The sequence below is a fragment of the Dendrobates tinctorius genome, unplaced genomic scaffold (assembly GCF_039654945.1).
Source record: "Dendrobates tinctorius isolate UK_male_01 unplaced genomic scaffold, ASM3965494v1 ptg000063l, whole genome shotgun sequence".
Lineage (NCBI taxonomy): Eukaryota > Metazoa > Chordata > Amphibia > Anura > Dendrobatidae > Dendrobates > Dendrobates tinctorius.
The window spans coordinates 18144499-18167645 of NW_027361731.1; the positions used below are offsets into that span (position 1 = coordinate 18144499).

General features: G+C 52.2%; 1 protein-coding gene and 1 pseudogene across 1 annotated transcript in view; one reads left to right on the forward strand and one right to left on the reverse strand.

The window, feature by feature from the left end:
* LOC141094360 (uncharacterized) overlaps positions 1-3319 on the reverse strand; it is a 183677-nt pseudogene extending 180358 nt beyond the window's left edge.
* The window catches only part of LOC141093967 (uncharacterized), a 744741-nt gene that overhangs the window by 463435 nt on the left and 258159 nt on the right, over positions 1-23147 (forward strand). The gene's annotated exons all lie outside the window — the stretch shown is intronic.

Consider the following 23147-nt stretch of genomic DNA (forward strand, 5'->3'; position numbering starts at 1 on the left):
GACACCAAACATGTCTAGGTTATTTTTTTATTTAAGTAGTGAAACAAAATCCAAAGTCTGTTAAAAAAAAAAAATTGCACCATTTTCCGAGATCCATAGTGTCTACATTTTTCATGATCTCGGGTTGGGTGAGGGCTTATTTTTTGCATGTCGAGATGAAGCTTTTATTGATACAATTTTGGTGCGGATACGATCTTTTGATCGCCTGTTATTACAGTTTAATGCAATGTTGTGGCGACCAAAAAAAACGTAATTCTGGTATTTTGGCTTTTGTTTTCGCTACGACGTTTAGCAATCAGGTTAATTATTTTTTTATTGATGGATGGGGTGATTCTGAACGCCAACTATGTGTATGTTTGATTTTTTTATCGTTTTATTTTGACTGGGGCAAAAGGGGGGTGATTTAAACTTTTATATTTTTATTTTTAATATTTAAATTTTTTTTTACCTTACTTTTGGCATGCTTCAATATTCTCCATGGGAGACTAGAAGCTGCCATAACCCAATCGGCTCAGCTACATAAAGGCGATGATCAGATCGTCTGTATGTAGCAGAATACCTAACTTGCTATGAGCGCTGACCACTAGGCGGTGCTCACAGCAAGCCGGCAGTGACAATCATAGAGGTCTCCTGGAGACCTCTGGTTGTCATGTCAAACCATCGGTGACCAGCGATCACGTGACAGTGGTCAACGATGGCCAGAAGCGCGTGTTATATGCCACTGTCAGAGTTTGACAGAGGCAGTTAACGGATTAATAGGTGCAGGTGGATTGCAATTCCACCCGTGGCTGATCCATGCACATGTCAGCTGTTCAAAACAGGAAAAGATGTGGGCTCCGGTGGTGAGCCCACATCAAAGGGGGAGACACGACATGCGCCATACTAGTACGGCACATATTGTGAAGGCATTAAAAGTAACCTGTCACCAGAAATAATGTTGTTGACCTGCAGATATGCAGTCAATCTGCAAGTTAACAGTGTTATTATGCTGCCTGGTGCCCGCACGCAGCCAAATGCAGAGGGGGGAAAATGATCTTTACTCTTAGCAGTATGGTCATTTCAAAAAAGTTTGCTCATTTCTGCATCAAGATGTTTATTCTTCCCAAGTGAGCTCATCCAACAAACACATCACGTAAAGTAGGGTATCAATAATCAGTTGTGTACAGAAGGTATAAACACCTTTGTACATAGAAGAACTTCATATGCTGCCATGTCACGTCTCACCATGACTACTCTGTAATGGTCTTGTACTGGCATGCTCCTGCACTGTCACTTTTCTAACCAGCCTTCGCAATACAGTCCATGGCTGCGCTGGTGGAGATGCTGCACTAAATTCACAGCGTCACTTAGTTCATTGTGTAAGAGTCAAATTAGCCAATCTGTTATTACCAGAGCTAAGTTGTGACCCGGTTTTGAGTAGATTATTACCGGACCCTACTTCTATATCCTTTCCTGATCGGCCTACATATTTCTTGTTGACCTCAAAACGGTTTGGCTTCTCACTTGACTGTCCTTCCAGGACCGGTACGGCCGCTAGAAATTCAACATATACACACGTGGTCAAAATTGTTGGTTCCCCTCGTTTAATGACAGAAAAACCCACAAAGGTCACAAAAATAACTAGAATCTGACAAAAGTAATAATAATTAATCTATAAAATTGAACAAATGAAAGTCAGATATTGCTTTTCAACCATGTGTCCACAGAATTTAAAAAAAAATAAAACTCATGAAATAGGCCTGGACAGAAATGATGGTACCCCTGAAAATAATGAGACAAAAGGGACATGTTAAATCATGGTGTGTCTTCTACTTGGCATCACAGATGTCTACAATCTTGGAATCAGTGAGTGGCCTGGATGGAGGGCTACAGATACTCGCTGTGCGGTCCAGGCCTATTTCATGAGTTTTTTTTTTAATTCTGTGGAAGCCTGGCTGAAAAGCAATGTCTGACTTTCATTTGTTCATTTTCATAGATTTTTTATTATTACTTTTGTCAGATTCAAGTTATTTCTGTGACCATTGTGGGTTTTTCTTTCATTAAACGAGGGGAACCAACAATTTTGACCACGTGTGTAATTACAGTAGAATCTGTGACTTCTCTGCATTTAGTGGTCACTACTGACCTGGGCAGTCATATGTAGGAATCTCCTCTTTACACCGCTCATCACCCCTCACATATGTCTCTGTAGTATTAATATGGGTCAGATCTTCACCCTGAAAAATATTGTAAAAGTCACAGACAGATGGAGAAGTCCCATCTATGATCAGCTCTAATCCTGCCATCTCCACCGCTCTCATTACACAAGTATAAAACATATAATACTGGTGGATAAAACAAGACTGAGCACAAGACCTTCACAGCCATCTACACATCATAGGGGAGATCTCATGACACCTTCTCTCCATTTACCTGATGATCCTGAGGAACATTGGGATCTTCTTGTTTACAGTCCCGTGGAAGAAGAGGACGGGGACATCTCTCTGGTGTTGTCCTCTTACTGGATAGATCTGGAGGAAACACATACAGGGACTGAATTCATTCTTTACATACAGATAATTATAGGCCGTGTGTATTTAGTCCTGTCTATTACCTGGTGATGTGAGGGGCTGGGGAACCTCCATCATGACGTCCTTGTACACATCTTTGTGTCCTTCTAAATACTCCCACTCCTCCATGGAGAAATAGACGGCGACATCCTGACACCTTATAGGAACCTGACACATACAATGATACAGTCATCCCCCCAATCCCTTCATAGTGTTACCGTATAATGTCCCAGCATTCCCAGCAGTGTCACCTCTCCAGTCAGCAGCTCAATCATCTTATAGGTGAGTTCTAGGATCTTCTGGTCATTGATGTCCTCATGGATCAGGGGGTAAGGTGGAGGCCCCGTGATTGGGCTCAGGGGTCTTCCCCATCCCTCAGACACAGGGTCCTGACAGCGCTCACTAGAGGTCTTCTTCACTACTGTGTAATCCTGGTTATGGAGAGACACATTAATAAATCTCACTACAGACATTTCCAGAGTCCTCACCTCTCCAGTTCTGTCCATCTGTTATTCCCATAGATAAGAATGATGTAATGTGACGTCATCAGAATCTCTCACCTCTCCAGTAAGCCGGAAGAGGATCTCTAGGGTGAGGTGTAATATCCTCTCCACCATCTTGTCCGTAGCCATTCATTAATGTTTAAAGTAAATCTTCTAGAAGATAATTATACCGATTGTATCTGCCAGGATCCTAAATGGAAGGAAGATCAGCTGATGAAGAATCATACAAAATACCATGGGAAAACAAGATACAGGAGCAGTGATGCTGGTATAGTGTAAGGACATGTGCACACCGCGTCATGTCAGGTGGACATGTCCTGTACCAATCCGAAAAAGGGCAAAAGTTGGAGCATAATGCACAAAAATGAAAAACAACTCACTGTTCATAGTTTCAGTTTTTCAACTTCTATTAACCCCGTCAGGTTTCTAAAGCTGCAAAACAGTTACAAGAAGTGACCTGAAAACAGCAGATAAGACGCCAAAAAATAGCATCTCAGGACCCCGTCCGTTCTGAGGACCAGAGATCGTCATGTGACCTCACTATGGGCGCTCCTTCTGTTATGAGTCCATGAAAAAAAAGAAAAAGGATTGTTCAGGAAGGCATCAATATGAAGTGTACAATACGGGGAGTAGAGATGTGTTAACTTGTCGGAAAACGTTCGCCAATCTCAAATTCGGCACGAACGTAGCACATTTGGATTAGTGTTCCAGAGCAAAGTTCGAGCACATTTCGGTAAATGATCGCGTCTCCAATAATGGTTTTGATAGGTGTCACGGGGTTACCGCAGAGAGTAGCCAGAAAACCGCAGCGTCTGATTGCTCCTACTCCTGCGCTGAAAAGCAGTTCTTTTTAATGGTGCTCATTTCTTTTGGCAGAACAGGGGTTAATTGACCATATTTGAAACTCTGAGCTCCCAGCTGTGCTCGGTTAGCCATTCCCATCCCCTATATAATATGGGCCCTGATTCAAATGCATGTCAGAGCTAGCATTTGTTTCATAGATTAGGAGGAGAGGTGTTCACACGAGAAGGAGTTTTGGAGGAGTTATCTGTGACTGTTGAGTGGTTTGTAAGTGTGGTAATTCCTTTCCCTCCTCTACTTTGTTTTTTTCCCATCCTCCACTCCCTGATGCATTCCTTTGTTATATGTGAGTGAATATTTGTATGCATGATGTTTTCAGTTTACCCTTGTTTGTGTAGCCTTGTTTATCGGGTTGGTGTACTGTGGTGCAGAGTAGCGCCCCTCTTACCTGCGTGGGGTAAGAGAACAGGAGGGTTAACTCAGGAGATAAGGCAAGGGTGGCTGCCCCAGCATCTTCAGAAGTATCCTGGGAAATAGGGCGAGCTAGGGCACCCCCTAGTGTTAGGGACAGGGAAGGAGCTCCTTGTCCCGGGTCACCTGACAGCTGAGTCGTGACATTAGGACTTTGTCTAGGTTAGGGGGGGTTCGTGTTTAAAGAGGGGAAGGGGTAATGAATAGGGAGAGGTCAGGGTACCGGCAGTCTGTATGTTTTTTTAATGAACTTAATGTGTGTATTCCAGCAGGCAAACAAGGCGCAGAAACCATCAACAATTTCATGACACAAGGGCTTCTGTCATTGGTGAAGTCACATGTCCCTCTCCATATAAAAAGCGGACATGCTTTGCTGGTGCTATTTTCTCAGTGTAACAGTGCAGAGAGGCCACTCCTGCTGCTGCAAGTTGTAAAGCCGGTGTGTTTGTGCCTGGTTTTCGTGGAGTTACTCTGCATGTCTGTGCTCTTACCCCTTGCTCCTTTCCCTCTAATCAGCTGGGATACTGTTGTCTGTTACCTGAATGGATGCTGCTCAGTTCCCTGCTCTGCTGCGTAGCCGTACATGTGTTATAGAATCTTTGCTCTGCAGCATGACCATCCACGTGTGCGGTCCCTGGCTGCTGCTGCGGAAGCTATCCGTGGGTTGCGAGGTCCTCTGCAGCTGGTGCATTACTTTCCACGTGTCCAGGCTTGCAGCCGCTGCCAGGTGCCTTAAGCCTCAGTTCCTGTGTTGGCTATGCTGTACTGGTTCCTGTCTGTGCTTGGGGTGCGCGCAGCCACACCTTCCCTTCTTTTATTAAGTGTAGTGTGTGCGCTTGAATTGCTGTCCCCAGCCTATTGCTGAGGGGCAGCTCCTATTTAAAGTTCCTCTTCCCTGCTGGGGGTTGCTGTGATGGAAATATATATATTTCATGTAGATTTCACTTGCATATATACTCATATAGAATTACAGCTAATATATACACTATAATCTACTGCTTTAAAATGGCTGCCATGAACCAAACAGCTCTTTTGGGCTTTCCAAGATAAGAAAAGAGGAAGAACACCAGATGTGCTAAAATGATGAGTAGATGTCTCAACTTTGTCCTGGTTTTAAGAGGCGACAGTTACACTTTAGTTGCTTAATCAACATCTTGCCATGCATTAATTACTATATTCCATATATTTAGATAGCCAATAACAAAGGAGCTTGACCATATGGTAATTAACTAACCACCCCTTTCTATACGCAATTATAAAATCATGTATGCACAATACATAATTTGTATTGATGGAATGTTATTCTGTCACTATGTGTGTACAGTCTCATTCTTGAGCGCTCAAAATACTCAGTCTAATTGGGAACGGCCGCAGCACACACAGGGATAGATTTATCCTAACCAAATTTCCGTAACATTGCCAGAGCTTCTCATTAGGTTCCTGAACCTAGCCATGTTTGGTCCTCCATGTTGCTCCTGGTCGGTCTTGTCTTCATCTCCTGTTCTGTCTGCTATCAGTTCTGGTGAAACTGATGTCTTCGTCCCTGGACCTGTCCTGTCTCTGTGTTGTTACCAAAGCCCTTGCCCTGATTCCTGCTGTGTGATGTTCCTGAAGTTCTTCTGTGGCTAGAACCACATACCCAGTCACTGAATTTACTGTAACCTGTGTCCTGTGAATAAACCTGTGTTCATCTTTTGAAGATGGAGTCCGGTGTTTCTGCTGAGCGTCTACTACACTGTGCTCAGCTTGTTATGCGGTGCTAGCTCCGTCCTGCTCCGTCCGGTCCAATCCTGCGATGCTTGCACCGTACCGCTTGAGTTCCTTTCAAGGTCGTGTTCAATGTCCGGAGTCTGGCGACCGGTGTCTGGTGCCTGACGACAGCTGTCTGGTGCCTGGAGGTCATAGCCGATGTCCGGAGCCTGACGACCGCTGCCAATGTTATGCCGATGTCTCTGATGTCCTGCCTGTGTCCTGATGTTCTCTGCCTGGAGCCGTGTCTGTAGTCCAGATGTCCTGCCTTTGTCCTAGATGTCCAGCCTGTGTCCAGGTGTCCAGTCCATGGTCCTGGTGGTCCAGCCCATGTTTCAGAGTCTGTCCAGATCGTGTTCCTGGAAAGGCTCCTCCTTCTTGTTCCTGGGGAGTCTCCAGTCTTGTTTCCTGGTGACGGTTCTGCCTGTGTCATGGATCTGACCAGCCGATGTCCTGAGCTGCCATGCTGATGTTCCTGGACCAGTGCTGTCCATGTCTTGCCTGTGTCCCGATGTTGTGCTAGTTCCCTGGGGTCCTCCCTGTGATGACGTCTATCCGAGGGAGGTGTCTGATGTTCTCCTGCTGTGCCTGCACTACGCCAGAGGCCTGAGAAGCTCTCCTGGTATACCCGTGCCAGATGACCCTGGACTGCATCAACCCTTGTTGACCTCCTGCCATCATCTGCAAACCTGGGAAGTGTGCCCTTCCTTGATGTGCGGAATCGGGAGCCTGGCATTGCTATGTCTTGTGTTCTGTATGTGACTTTGTCTTGGTAAACTTTATATTCTTTATACCTGAAGTTGTGCGGTGTCATCTAGTCCTGCATGTAGCCATCTTGCCCACATGCTCAGCTGCCACAGACCCCGGTCACTACCCTTCCCTAGTCCGGGTAGGCCCAGGTCCCCCTCTGTGGTCCAGTGGGTCCATTCCCATTTAATTTAGGTGTATCCATATACGTGACCCACCCAGATATATCCATATGAATGGCCCACCCTGTAGTTTGTGCTAATAGTGTTGTGCATGCAGTAGTCCACATTTCCTACTCAAAATCGTTTGGGCTACAACTGTGTGGCAGTCAGGACTCCAGAGGTCACATTTACTAAACAAAATAGTTTGAGATAATACTCTGATGCAGGAACCAGTCCACATTTCAACATATTAATCTTTTGTTCTAATTCTGTGGTCTAGCCACACTATATCAGCCAATAAATACTGATTATTAAGTTAGTGAGAGGTGACTTACAGGTCTGGGCCTAGAGTTGTGAAACAGCTAGTTAAAAGAGGGGTAAGGTTGTGGCGGAAGGGGGAACAGGCTTGGTGTTCAAGGTTTACTTGGGGTAGGCTGTAATGTTGCTGAAAGCTCTACTGAACAAACATCATCCTATCCAAAGACAACTGTCAACTTGTGTTACTGGACAGTATACTGAACTCCCTTTCTTTTGCAGCCACACAGTGGTATGACTTGTAAATGAGGGCCAGAAAGGGCATGTGCTCCAGTAGATGGCAAGCGCTGCATCAAGTGGCCTCTCCTCCTCTTCTTCCACCCTAACATGACACACAGTACAGGGCTCAGAAGAGCCACTAGAATTACCCGTTTTTCCCAGCACCAAAACTCTCCAATGGCCCAACTCACCCAGAGTACTAAATCATATAATTGCAATGCATGAATGCATGGTGCAGGGCCTGCAACAGGGCTTGGACCAGAATTTCTAGCTTAAACATTGATCATTAACAGGTGGATGAGAGACAGGTGTAGGCCTGGTGCTCCGAGACCTGCCAAATTCAGGCAAGAAGCATGTGGGAGACCCAACTTGGAATCCAAATATTTCCAAAAATGAGGGGAAGACACCACTAAATTGTAATCAATTTCCGGGGAGTACAAATAGGATAATGAGGATTTGACACTCCTTCCACTACAGGCAATCCACCAGATGAAGACACAACTTAAGAGTCTTCACATTCCCAAAATTATTACCAACAATAGCACCAGCAGGCAAGGGATCCACAACAAAGGTGTCACATACTACAATAATGCAAGATCAATGCAGCCTACTGAAAACTACACCATCGCCCAGTCTGCAATTGGGGTGCAAAAGTCATTGGAGTGCCTGGACTTGTTCATCTTGATGAAAGCGAGGCCACTCAGCAATTTTTGAAGACCAAAATGCAAAAGGGTCCAAATTCCCCCTGATGGTATTGATATTGAGCTGACGATATTCCTGCACCATCCTCTCCAGTCATTCAAGTGTCAGACTTACACTCTATTCTGCAGGTGCACGTGATGGTCTAAAAAATGAGTGAAATGACTCACAGAAATTGCTTATGCCACTTACACTGCTGATAATAATGCTCTTGCACGTTCCCAGGGTTGGAACTCTATAACTGTGATGCAGTAATTGTGCGTGACTTCTGTCTTGGGGAAAACTACTCTTAATTTTGTGTACAATCGTGTTCTGATACCCCAGCAGCATATGCGCATCCATTACATGGGGAAAGGATCCCCAGAGTGGCAACCCAGTAACCAGCACTATTTCTAATCCTAAAAATATGGGCATCATGTTGTAGACAGTGCAGCAAGAAGGCCCTCATATGTGGGGCGCTTCCATCCGAGGCCATGGTGTCTTGGCGGCAGGGTAACACTCAAGCTTGCTTCCTACATCCTCTCACACCAACCACAGAAAACAGAGAGGGGATCAATATTATCTTCATCTTCTGACTGCTGCATGCTCATCACCTCTGCCTTCTTGTCCTCCTCCATTTGTTCCTTGGCTCCTGCACCTTCACTAACAGTTTGTGTGGTACAATGCCCCCCCACTCGACCGTTGTAATAAACCCTCCCATGGCACCTGCTTGTGCGACAACAGTCTGAAACTTTGATATATTGATATCACTTCCACATCTTCCTTTGGGACGACCACAACCTCCCACAGACTATTCAAAGTGTGCTCCAGCATGTAGATGACCGGAATAGTGATGCTGATGATGGCATTGTCAGCGAAAACCATCTTAATAGCCATTTCAATACTGTGCAGAAGGGTGCAAAGGTCCTTTATCTGTGCTCACTACGTAAGCGTGATTTTCACCACATCTGTACTACTTTGGCCCAGGCTATGCAAAAGGACATATTGCACCAGGGCTGGTTGCTGCTGCCACAGTCGCTGCAATATGTGGAGAATGAAATTCCACCATGTTGACAGATCGCATATAAAATGGTTACCCGGTAGGCCAAAAGCCCTCTGTAGCCTGGATAGCTGACCACAATTCTTTAGCTGTGTCACTGCGATTTCCAAGGCATATTAATTTAAAGACTGCCTAATTGTGGCGAGACCTGGCTGTGCAGTACGGAGGAAGAAGGGGATTCTCTCTGCAATGTTGGAATGCGTGTCTCAGTAAGAGAGAGGTTGAAGGTACAGGTGGAGGTCCTACAAGAGGTGGAGGAGGAAAAAACAGAAGATGAAGTGTTAGAGCCGCACTCCACATAGAGAATAATGGAGCCTCCAGCACCGACCTCCACCCGCAGAGCCGCACTCCACATAGAGAATAATGGAGCCTCCAGCACCGACCTCCACCCGCAGAGCCGCACTCCACATAGAGAATAATGGAGCCTCCAGCACCGACCTCCACCCGCAGAGCCGCACTCCACATAGAGAATAATGGAGCCTCCAGCACCGACCTCCACCCGCAGAGCCGCACTCCACATAGAGAATAATGGAGCCTCCAGCACCGACCTCCACCCGCAGAGCCGCACTCCACATAGAGAATAATGGAGCCTCCAGCACCGACCTCCACCCGCAGAGCCGCACTCCACATAGAGAATAATGGAGCCTCCAGCACCGACCTCCACCCGCAGAGCCGCACTCCACATAGAGAATAATGGAGCCTCCAGCACCGACCTCCACCCGCAGAGCCGCACTCCACATAGAGAATAATGGAGCCTCCAGCACCGACCTCCACCCGCAGAGCCGCACTCCACATAGAGAATAATGGAGCCTCCAGCACCGACCTCCACCCGCAGAGCCGCACTCCACATAGAGAATAATGGAGCCTCCAGCACCGACCTCCACCCGCAGAGCCGCACTCCACATAGAGAATAATGGAGCCTCCAGCACCGACCTCCACCCGCAGAGCCGCACTCCACATAGAGAATAATGGAGCCTCCAGCACCGACCTCCACCCGCAGAGCCACACTCCACATAGAGAATAATGGAGGCTCCGGCACCGACCTTCACCCGCAGAGCCGCACCCCACATAGAGAATAATGGGGCCTCCAGCACTGACCTCCACCCGCAGAGCCGCACTCCACATAGAGAATAATGGAGCCTCCAGCACTGACCTCCACCCACAGAGCCACACTCCACATAGAGAATAATGGGGCCTCCAGCACCGACCTCCACCCGCAGAGCCGCACTCCACATAGAGAATAATGGAGCCTCCAGCACCGACCTCCACCCGCAGAGCCGCACAACACAAAGAGAATGGAGCCTCCAGCACCGACCTCCACCCGCAGAGCCGCACTCCACATAGAGAATAATGGAGCCTCCAGCACCGACCTCCACCCGCAGAGCCGCACTCCACATAGAGAATAATGGAGCCTCCAGCACCGACCTCCACCCGCAGAGCCGCACTCCACATAGAGAATAATGGAGCCTCCAGCACCGACCTCCACCCGCAGAGCCGCACTCCACATAGAGAATAATGGAGCCTCCAGCACCGACCTCCACCCGCAGAGCCGCACTCCACATAGAGAATAATGGAGCCTCCAGCACCGACCTCCACCCGCAGAGCCGCACTCCACATAGAGAATAATGGAGCCTCCAGCACCGACCTCCACCCGCAGAGCCGCACTCCACATAGAGAATAATGGAGCCTCCAGCACCGACCTCCACCCGCAGAGCCGCACTCCACATAGAGAATAATGGAGCCTCCAGCACCGACCTCCACCCGCAGAGCCACACTCCACATAGAGAATAATGGAGGCTCCGGCACCGACCTTCACCCGCAGAGCCGCACCCCACATAGAGAATAATGGGGCCTCCAGCACTGACCTCCACCCGCAGAGCCGCACTCCACATAGAGAATAATGGAGCCTCCAGCACTGACCTCCACCCACAGAGCCACACTCCACATAGAGAATAATGGGGCCTCCAGCACCGACCTCCACCCGCAGAGCCGCACTCCACATAGAGAATAATGGAGCCTCCAGCACCGACCTCCACCCGCAGAGCCGCACAACACAAAGAGAATGGAGCCTCCAGCACCGACCTCCACCCGCAGAGCCGCACTCCACATAGAGAATAATGGAGCCTCCAGCACCGACCTCCACCCACAGAGCCGCACAACACATAGAGAATAATGGAGCCTCCAGCACCGACCTCCACCCGCAGAGCCAAACTCCACATAGAGAATAATGGAGCCTCCAGCACCGACCTCCACCCGCAGAGCCGCACTCCACATAGAGAATAATGGAGCCTCCAGCACCGACCTCCACCCGCAGAGCCGCACTCCACATAGAGAATAATGGAGCCTCCAGCACCGACCTCCACCCGCAGAGCCGCACTCCACATAGAGAATAATGGAGCCTCCAGCACCGACCTCCACCCGCAGAGCCGCACTCCACATAGAGAATAATGGAGCCTCCGGCACTGACCTCCACCCGCAGAGCCGCACTCCACATAGAGAATAATGGAGCCTCCAGCACCTACCTCCACCCGCAGAGCCGCACTCCACATAGAGAATAATGGAGCCTCCAGCACCGACCTCCACCCGCAGAGCCGCACTCCACATAGAGAATAATGGAGCCTCCAGCACCGACCTCCACCCGCAGAGCCGCACTCCACATAGAGAATAATGGAGCCTCCAGCACCGACCTCCACCCGCAGAGCCACACTCCACATAGAGAATAATGGAGGCTCCGGCACCGACCTTCACCCGCAGAGCCGCACCCCACATAGAGAATAATGGGGCCTCCAGCACTGACCTACACCCGCAGAGCCGCACTCCACATAGAGAATAATGGAGCCTCCAGCACTGACCTCCACCCGCAGAGCCACACTCCACATAGAGAATAATGGGGCCTCCAGCACCGACCTCCACCCGCAGAGCCGCACTCCACATAGAGAATAATGGAGCCTCCAGCACCGACCTCCACCCGCAGAGCCGCACAACACAAAGAGAATGGAGCCTCCAGCACCGACCTCCACCCGCAGAGCGCACTCCACATAGAGAATAATGGAGCCTCCAGCACCGACCTCCACCCACAGAGCCGCACAACACATAGAGAATAATGGAGCCTCCAGCACCGACCTCCACCCGCAGAGCCAAACTCCACATAGAGAATAATGGAGCCTCCAGCACCGACCTCCACCCGCAGAGCCGCACTCCACATAGAGAATAATGGAGCCTCCAGCACCGACCTCCACCCGCAGAGCCACACTCCACATAGAGAATAATGGAGCCTCCAGCACCGACCTCCACCCGCAGAGCCGCACTCCACATAGAGAATAATGGAGCCTCCAGCACCGACCTCCACCCGCAGAGCCACACTCCACATAGAGAATAATGGAGGCTCCGGCACCGACCTTCACCCGCAGAGCCGCACCCCACATAGAGAATAATGGGGCCTCCAGCACCGACCTCCACCCGCAGAGCCGCACTCCACATAGAGAATAATGGAGCCTCCAGCACCGACCTCCACCCGCAGAGCCACACTCCACATAGAGAATAATGGAGGCTCCGGCACCGACCTTCACCCGCAGAGCCGCACCCCACATAGAGAATAATGGGGCCTCCAGCACGACCTCCACCCGCAGAGCCGCACTCCACATAGAGAATAATGGAGCCTCCAGCACTGACCTCCACCCGCAGAGCCACACTCCACATAGAGAATAATGGGGCCTCCAGCACCGACCTCCACCCACAGAGCCGCACTCCACATAGAGAATAATGGAGCCTCCAGCACCGACCTCCACCCGCAGAGCCGCACAACACATAGAGAATGGAGCCTCCAGCACCGACCTCCACCCGCAGAGCCGCACTCCACATAGAGAATAATGGAGCCTCCAGCACCGACCTCCACCCGCAGAGCCACACTCCACATAGAGAATAATGGAGCCTCCAGCACCGACCTCCACCCGCAGAGCCGCACTCCACATAGAGAATAATGGAGCCTCCAGCACCGACCTCCACCCGCAGAGCCGCACTCCACATAGAGAATAATGGAGCCTCCGGCACCGACCTCCACCCGCAGAGCCGCACTCCACATAGAGAATAATGTAGCCTCCGGCAACTACCTCCACTCGCAGAGCCGCACTCCACATAGAGAATAATGGAGCCTCCGGCACCGACCTCCACCCGCAGAGCCGCACTCCACATAGAGAATAATGGAGCCTCCAGCACCGACCTCCACCCGCAGAGCCGCACTCCACATAGAGAATAATGGAGCCTCCGGCACCGACCTCCACCCGCAGAGCCACACTCCACATAGAGAATAATGGAGCCTCCGGCACCGACCTCCACCCGCAGAGCCACACTCCACATAGAGAATAATGGAGCCTCCAGCACCGACCTCCACCCGCAGAGCCGCACTCCATATAGAGAATAATGGAGCCTCCGGCACCGACCTCCACCCGCAGAGCCACACTCCACATAGAGAATAATGGAGCCTCCAGCACCGACCTCCACCCGCAGAGCCGCACTCCATATAGAGAATAATGGAGCCTCCGGCACCGACCTCCACCCGCAGAGCCGCACTCCATATAGAGAATAATGGAGCCTCCAGCACTGACCTCCACCCGCAGAGCCGCACTCCACATAGAGAATAATGGAGCCTCCAGCACCGACCTCCACCCGCAGAGCCGCACTCCACATAGAGAATAATGGAGCCTCTGGCACCGACCTCCACCCGCAGAGCCGCACGCCACATAGAGAATAATGGAGCCTCCGGCACCGACCTCCACCCGCAGAGCCGCACTCCACATAGAGAATAATGGAGCCTCTGGCACCGACCTCCACCCGCAGAGCCGCACTCCACATAGAGAATAATGGAGCCTCCGGCACCGACCTCCACCCGCAGAGCCGCACTCCACATAGAGAATAATGGAGCCTCCAGCACCGACCTCCATCTGCAGAGCCGCACTCCACATAGAGAATAATGGAGCCTCCGGCACCGACCTCCACCCGCAGAGCCGCACTCCACATAGAGAATAATGGAGCCTCCTGCACCGACCTCCACCCGCAGAGCCGCACTCCACATAGAGAATAATGGAGCCTCCAGCACCGACCTCCACCCGCAGAGCCGCACTCCACATAGAGAATAATGGAGCCTCCGGCACTGACCTCCACCCGCAGAGCCGCACTCCACATAGAGAATAATGGAGCCTCCAGCACCTACCTCCACCCGCAGAGCCGCACTCCACATAGAGAATAATGGAGCCTCCAGCACCGACCTCCACCCGCAGAGCCGCACTCCACATAGAGAATAATGGAGCCTCCAGCACCGACCTCCACCCGCAGAGCCGCACTCCACATAGAGAATAATGGAGCCTCCAGCACCGACCTCCACCCGCAGAGCCACACTCCACATAGAGAATAATGGAGGCTCCGGCACCGACCTTCACCCGCAGAGCCGCACCCCACATAGAGAATAATGGGGCCTCCAGCACTGACCTACACCCGCAGAGCCGCACTCCACATAGAGAATAATGGAGCCTCCAGCACTGACCTCCACCCGCAGAGCCACACTCCACATAGAGAATAATGGGGCCTCCAGCACCGACCTCCACCCGCAGAGCCGCACTCCACATAGAGAATAATGGAGCCTCCAGCACCGACCTCCACCCGCAGAGCCGCACAACACAAAGAGAATGGAGCCTCCAGCACCGACCTCCACCCGCAGAGCGCACTCCACATAGAGAATAATGGAGCCTCCAGCACCGACCTCCACCCACAGAGCCGCACAACACATAGAGAATAATGGAGCCTCCAGCACCGACCTCCACCCGCAGAGCCAAACTCCACATAGAGAATAATGGAGCCTCCAGCACCGACCTCCACCCGCAGAGCCGCACTCCACATAGAGAATAATGGAGCCTCCAGCACCGACCTCCACCCGCAGAGCCACACTCCACATAGAGAATAATGGAGCCTCCAGCACCGACCTCCACCCGCAGAGCCGCACTCCACATAGAGAATAATGGAGCCTCCAGCACCGACCTCCACCCGCAGAGCCACACTCCACATAGAGAATAATGGAGGCTCCGGCACCGACCTTCACCCGCAGAGCCGCACCCCACATAGAGAATAATGGGGCCTCCAGCACCGACCTCCACCCGCAGAGCCGCACTCCACATAGAGAATAATGGAGCCTCCAGCACCGACCTCCACCCGCAGAGCCACACTCCACATAGAGAATAATGGAGGCTCCGGCACCGACCTTCACCCGCAGAGCCGCACCCCACATAGAGAATAATGGGGCCTCCAGCACGACCTCCACCCGCAGAGCCGCACTCCACATAGAGAATAATGGAGCCTCCAGCACTGACCTCCACCCGCAGAGCCACACTCCACATAGAGAATAATGGGGCCTCCAGCACCGACCTCCACCCACAGAGCCGCACTCCACATAGAGAATAATGGAGCCTCCAGCACCGACCTCCACCCGCAGAGCCGCACAACACATAGAGAATGGAGCCTCCAGCACCGACCTCCACCCGCAGAGCCGCACTCCACATAGAGAATAATGGAGCCTCCAGCACCGACCTCCACCCGCAGAGCCACACTCCACATAGAGAATAATGGAGCCTCCAGCACCGACCTCCACCCGCAGAGCCGCACTCCACATAGAGAATAATGGAGCCTCCAGCACCGACCTCCACCCGCAGAGCCGCACTCCACATAGAGAATAATGGAGCCTCCGGCACCGACCTCCACCCGCAGAGCCGCACTCCACATAGAGAATAATGTAGCCTCCGGCAACTACCTCCACTCGCAGAGCCGCACTCCACATAGAGAATAATGGAGCCTCCGGCACCGACCTCCACCCGCAGAGCCGCACTCCACATAGAGAATAATGGAGCCTCCAGCACCGACCTCCACCCGCAGAGCCGCACTCCACATAGAGAATAATGGAGCCTCCGGCACCGACCTCCACCCGCAGAGCCACACTCCACATAGAGAATAATGGAGCCTCCGGCACCGACCTCCACCCGCAGAGCCACACTCCACATAGAGAATAATGGAGCCTCCAGCACCGACCTCCACCCGCAGAGCCGCACTCCATATAGAGAATAATGGAGCCTCCGGCACCGACCTCCACCCGCAGAGCCACACTCCACATAGAGAATAATGGAGCCTCCAGCACCGACCTCCACCCGCAGAGCCGCACTCCATATAGAGAATAATGGAGCCTCCGGCACCGACCTCCACCCGCAGAGCCGCACTCCATATAGAGAATAATGGAGCCTCCAGCACTGACCTCCACCCGCAGAGCCGCACTCCACATAGAGAATAATGGAGCCTCCAGCACCGACCTCCACCCGCAGAGCCGCACTCCACATAGAGAATAATGGAGCCTCTGGCACCGACCTCCACCCGCAGAGCCGCACGCCACATAGAGAATAATGGAGCCTCCGGCACCGACCTCCACCCGCAGAGCCGCACTCCACATAGAGAATAATGGAGCCTCTGGCACCGACCTCCACCCGCAGAGCCGCACTCCACATAGAGAATAATGGAGCCTCCGGCACCGACCTCCACCCGCAGAGCCGCACTCCACATAGAGAATAATGGAGCCTCCAGCACCGACCTCCATCTGCAGAGCCGCACTCCACATAGAGAATAATGGAGCCTCCGGCACCGACCTCCACCCGCAGAGCCGCACTCCACATAGAGAATAATGGAGCCTCCTGCACCGACCTCCACCCGCAGAGCCGCACTCCACATAGAGAATAATGGAGCCTCCGGCACCGACCTCCACCCGCAGAGCCGCACTCCACATAGAGAATAATGGAGCCTCCGGCACCGACCTCCACCCGCAGAGCCGCACTCCACATAGAGAATAATGGAGCCTCTGGCACCGACCTCCACCCGCAGAGCCGCACTCCACATAGAGAATAATGGAGCCTCCAGCACCGACCTCCATCTGCAGAGCCGCACTCCACATAGAGAATAATGGAGCCTCCGGCACCGACCTCCACCCGCAGAGCCGCACTCCACATAGAGAATAATGGAGCCTCCTGCACCGACCTCCACCCGCAGAGCCGCACTCCACATAGAGAATAATGGAGCCTCCAGCACGGACCTCCACCTGCAGAGCCGCACTCCACATAGAGAATAATGGAGCCTCCAGCACCGACCTCCACCCGCAGAGCCGCACTCCACATAGAGAATAATGGAGCCTCCAGCACCGACCTCCACCCGCAGAGCCGCACTCCACATAGAGAATAATGGAGCCTCCAGCACCGACCTCCACCCGCAGAGCCGCACTCCACATAGAGAATAATGGAGCCTCCAGCACCGACCTCCACCCGCAGAGCCGCACTCCACGTAGAGAATAATGGAGCCTCCAGCACCGACCTCCACCCGCAGAGCCACACTCCACATAGAGAATAATGGAGGCTCCGGCACCGACCTTCACCCGCAGAGCCGCACCCCACATAGAGAATAATGGGGCCTCCAGCACGACCTCCACCCGCAGAGCCGCACTCCACATAGAGAATAATGGAGCCTCCAGCACTGACCTCCACCCGCAGAGCCACACTCCACATAGAGAATAATGGGGCCTCCAGCACCGACCTCCACCCGCAGAGCCGCACTCCACATAGAGAATAATGGAGCCTCCAGCACCGACCTCCACCTGCAGAGCCGCACAACACATAGAGAATGGAGCCTCCAGCACCGACCTCCACCCGCAGAGCCACACTCCACATAGAGAATCATGGGGCCTCCAGCACCGACCTCCACCCGCAGAGCCACACTCCACATAGAGAATAATGGAGCCTCCTGCACCGACCTCCACCCGCAGAGCCGCACTCCACATAGAGAATAATGGAGCCTCCAGCACCGACCTCCACCCGCAGAGCCACACTCCACATAGAGAATAATGGAGCCTCCAGCACCGACCTCCACCCGCAGAGCCGCACTCCACATAGAGAATAATGGAGCCTCCAGCACCGACCTCCACCCGCAGAGCCGCACTCCACATAGAGAATAATGGAGCCTCCGGCACCGACCTCCACCCGCAGAGCCGCACTCCACATAGAGAATAATGGAGCCTCCGGCAACTACCTCCACTCGCAGAGCCGCACTCCACATAGAGAATAATGGAGCCTCCGGCACCGACCTCCACCCGCAGAGCCGCACTCCACATAGAGAATAATGGAGCCTCCAGCACCGACCTCCACCCGCAGAGCCGCACTCCACATAGAGAATAATGGAGCCTCCGGCACCGACCTCCACCCGCAGAGCCACACTCCACATAGAGAATAATGGAGCCTCCGGCACCGACCTCCACCCGCAGAGCCACACTCCACATAGAGAATAATGGAGCCTCCAGCACCGACCTCCACCCGCAGAGCCGCACTCCATATAGAGAATAATGGAGCCTCCGGCACCGACCTCCACCCGCAGAGCCACACTCCACATAGAGAATAATGGAGCCTCCAGCACCGACCTCCACCCGCAGAGCCGCACTCCATATAGAGAATAATGGAGCCTCCGGCACTGACCTCCACCCGCAGAGCCGCACTCCATATAGAGAATAATGGAGCCTCCAGCACCGACCTCCACCCGCAGAGCCGCACTCCACATAGAGAATAATGGAGCCTCCAGCACCGACCTCCACCCGCAGAGCCGCACTCCACATAGAGAATAATGGAGCCTCTGGCACCGACCTCCACCCGCAGAGCCGCACTCCACATAGAGAATAATGGAGCCTCCAGCACCGACCTCCACCCGCAGAGCCGCACTCCACATAGAGAATAATGGAGCCTCCAGCACCGACCTCCATCTGCAGAGCCGCACTCCACATAGAGAATAATGGAGCCTCCGGCACCGACCTCCACCCGCAGAGCCGCACTCCACATAGAGAATAATGGAGCCTCCAGCACCGACCTCCATCTGCAGAGCCGCACTCCACATAGAGAATAATGGAGCCTCCGGCACCGACCTCCACCCGCAGAGCCGCACTCCACATAGAGAATAATGGAGCCTCCGGCACCGACCTCCACCCGCAGAGCCGCACTCCACATAGAGAATAATGGAGCCTCCAGCACCGACCTCCACCCGCAGAGCCGCACTCCACATAGAGAATAATGGAGCCTCCGGCACCGACCTCCACCCGCAGAGCCGCACTCCATATAGAGAATAATGGAGCCTCCGGCACCGACCTCCACCCACAGAGCCGCACTCCACATAGAGAATAATGGAGCCTCCAGCACCGATCTCCACCCGCAGAGCCGCACTCCACATAGAGAATAATGGAGCTTCCAGCACCGACCTCCACCCACAGAGCCGCACTCCACATAGAGAATAATGGAGCCTCCAGCACCGACCTCCACCCACAGAGACGCACTCCACATAGAGAATAATGGAGCCTCCAGCACCGACCTCCACCCACAGAGACGCACTCCACATAGAGAATAATGGAGCCTCCAGCACCGACCTCCACCCGCAGTCCACATAGAGAATAATGGAGCCTCCAGCACCGACCTCCACCCGCAGAGCCGCACTCCACATAGAGAATAATGGAGCCTCCGGCACCGACCTCCACCCACAGAGCCGCACTCCACATAGAGAATAATGGAGCCTCCAGCACCGATCTCCACCCGCAGAGCCGCACTCCACATAGAGAATAATGGAGCTTCCAGCACCGACCTCCACCCACAGAGCCGCACTCCACATAGAGAATAATGGAGCCTCCAGCACCGACCTCCACCCACAGAGACGCACTCCACATAGAGAATAATGGAGCTTCCAGCACCGACCTCCACCCACAGAGACGCACTCCACATAGAGAATAATGGAGCCTCCAGCACCGACCTCCACCCGCAGTCCACATAGAGAATAATGGAGCCTCCAGCACCTACCTCCACCCGCAGAGCCGCACTCCACATAGAGAATAATGGAGCCTCCAGCACCGACCTCCACCCGCAGAGCCGCACTCCACATAGAGAATAATGGAGCTTCCAGCACCGACCTCCACCCACAGAGCCGCACTCCACATAGAGAATAATGGAGCCTCCAGCACCGACCTCCACCCACAGAGACGCACTCCACATAGAGAATAATGGAGCTTCCAGCACCGACCTCCACCCACAGAGACGCACTCCACATAGAGAATAATGGAGCCTCCAGCTCCGACCTCCACCCGCAGAGCCGCACTCCACATAGAGAATAATGGAGCTTCCAGCACCAACCTCCACCCACAGAGCCGCACTCCACATAGAGAATAATGGAGCCTCCAGCACCGACCTCCACCCACAGAGACGCACTCCACATAGAGAATAATGGAGCTTCCAGCACCGACCTCCACCCACAGAGACGCACTCCACATAGAGAATAATGGAGCCTCCAGCACCGACCTCCACCCGCAGTCCACATAGAGAATAATGGAGCCTCCAGCACCGACCTCCACCCGCAGAGCCGCACTCTACATAGAGAATAATGGAGCCTCCAGCACCGACCTCCACCCACAGAGCCGCACTCCACATAGAGAATAATGGAGCCTCCAGCACCGACCTCCACCCGCAGTCCACATAGAGAATAATGGAGCCTCCAGCACCGACCTCCACCCGCAGAGCCGCACTCCACATAGAGAATAATGGGGCCTCCAGCACCGACCTCCACCCGCAGAGCCGCACTCCACATAGAGAATAATGGAGCCTCCAGCACTGACCTCCACCCGCAGAGCCGCACTCCACATATATGGCTGCTCTGTGTGCACAGGACCTGTGATGAGGTCACAGGAGGGGAGGAGTCAGGGGTCACATGATGGGAAGTAAAGGGGTTGGAGTCAGAGAAGATATATTGCTGTTCCTATATGACACATAGATGTTTGCAGTGGATGGGGTGAATGCTGCCCCCATTGAGGTGCCCTGTTTTTTTAGATAATAGGAGTCCTTAAAAGAAAAATAATTATTTTGGAGCAGGACATTAATGGTTATTCATAAAAATTTCCGAATAATTGCTTTAGACCTGCAAGTGATACCTCAATATCGATGCTCGGGTAAAGACTATCTACATCGCATCAAAATGTGAAAGATAGAAGCTGCACTGTTGATTTAGAATCATCCAGCAACTATAGGGGTTAAAATGGTTACAGCACATTCACAATGACGATGGGAGGAAGTTCTTGGCTCCTCTTTTCTGAGAACACATCCCCAAAGTCAGACAGGTATGTAGGCACAGACTGGGTATCCATTCTTGCAAGCCAGGTACCCAAGCAGTGTCCTTGAAAATACTCACTTCACTTTACCACCTCCCGAGTCTGCCAATCTACCACAGGGCTGTGCAGAGTGAGCCAAGGAAATCTAAGAACAACAGGTGAGGGCAGACCCTCTAGCACATAGCAGTCAATACCTTCTGAGTGCATGACCCCTATATGTAGATGTAACCCTCGGACATCTTGAGTAAAATATCCCTGTGTCAAGGAGTCGATGGCCATTATGGGTATAGATCTGGACAGTGTATGTGGTTTCAGGCCCTGGACCTGGACGAACCTAGCGTCAATCAAGATAAACCCCGCCCTACTGTCCAGAAATGCAGACTTAACACCATATCTGAGAGTCTCCGAAAGGGGAATATCCTCCGTTCTGTTATCTGTTGCTGCAGGTTTTTTTTTTGTAAAAAGAAAAAAAAAAAAAAAAAGACGGTGGTCTCCGCCCATGCCTTGACTTTCGGGAACTGAATAATATTATGGTAAGAAGCACATATCCCCTCACACTCATTCCCGGTTTGTGTAATCAAATATCCAGGGCCAAATGGTTTTCAAAACTAGACTTGCAGGGGGCATATAAGCTCATTTGGGTGCGGGAGGTGGATGAATGGAAATTTGCGTTTCTCACCTCAGAAGGGCTGTTTGAAAATTTAGTTATGCCATTTGGTCTGCCCCTGTGGTTTTCCAAAACTTCATCAATCATGTGTTCTCTGATTTTATTGGGCGGTTTGTGGTCATATACTTGGATGACGTTCTAGCGTATTCACTAAACAAGCAGACTTTCGGGCGGTTCTTCAGATTCTCAGAGAGAACCTATTTTTGCTAAGCTAGAGAAATGCTCGTTTTTCGTCCAGGAATTGCCTTTCTTGGGGTTCATTGGATCTAGTGAGGGGTTTCCTATGGATCCCAAAAAGGTGAAGGCCATTGTAGATTAGGTCCAACCCTGGGACCTGAAGAGCCTTCAGCGCTTCTTGGGATTTGCCAATTACTACCAGAGGTTTATTAAAGGGTTCTCTCAGGTGGTCAAGCCCCTCACTGACTTGATACAGAAGGGGGCAGATGTTAACAACTGGTCAGCCTCAGTGGCAGCGGCGTTTCTCACTCTGAAAAAATGCCTTATGACTTGCCCGGTCTGGTTCAACCTGATCCATCTGAACCTTTTGTGGTGGAGGTTGACTCTTTAGAGGTGAAGGTGGGGGCGGTGTTGTCCCAGGTGCCCACCACCTTGACCAATTTGAGGCCATGTGCCTTCTTCTCCAAGAAGTTCTCAACAGTGGAAAGAAATTATGATGTGGGTAATTGGGAACTTTTTGCGATTAATTTGGCTTTGAAGAATGGAGGAATTTTTTGGCGGGGGCAGTTCATACCATTACTGTAGTTACTGATCACAAGAACTTGGTGTATATTGAGTCTGCTAAAAGATTGACCCCCAGGCAAGCCAGATGGTCATTTTTTTTCCCAGTTCGAGTTCTCGATCACTTTTCATCCAGGATCCAAGAAAGTGAAGGCCGATGCCTTGTCTTGTAGTCTGGAACCAATTTCTCCCCCCGAGTCTCCATCATCCATTCTTCAACCTGGGGTGGTGGTGGCTGATGTGTCTGCAGGTTTGGAATGGGAGATTCGGGAAGCCCAGTCTCAGGCTCC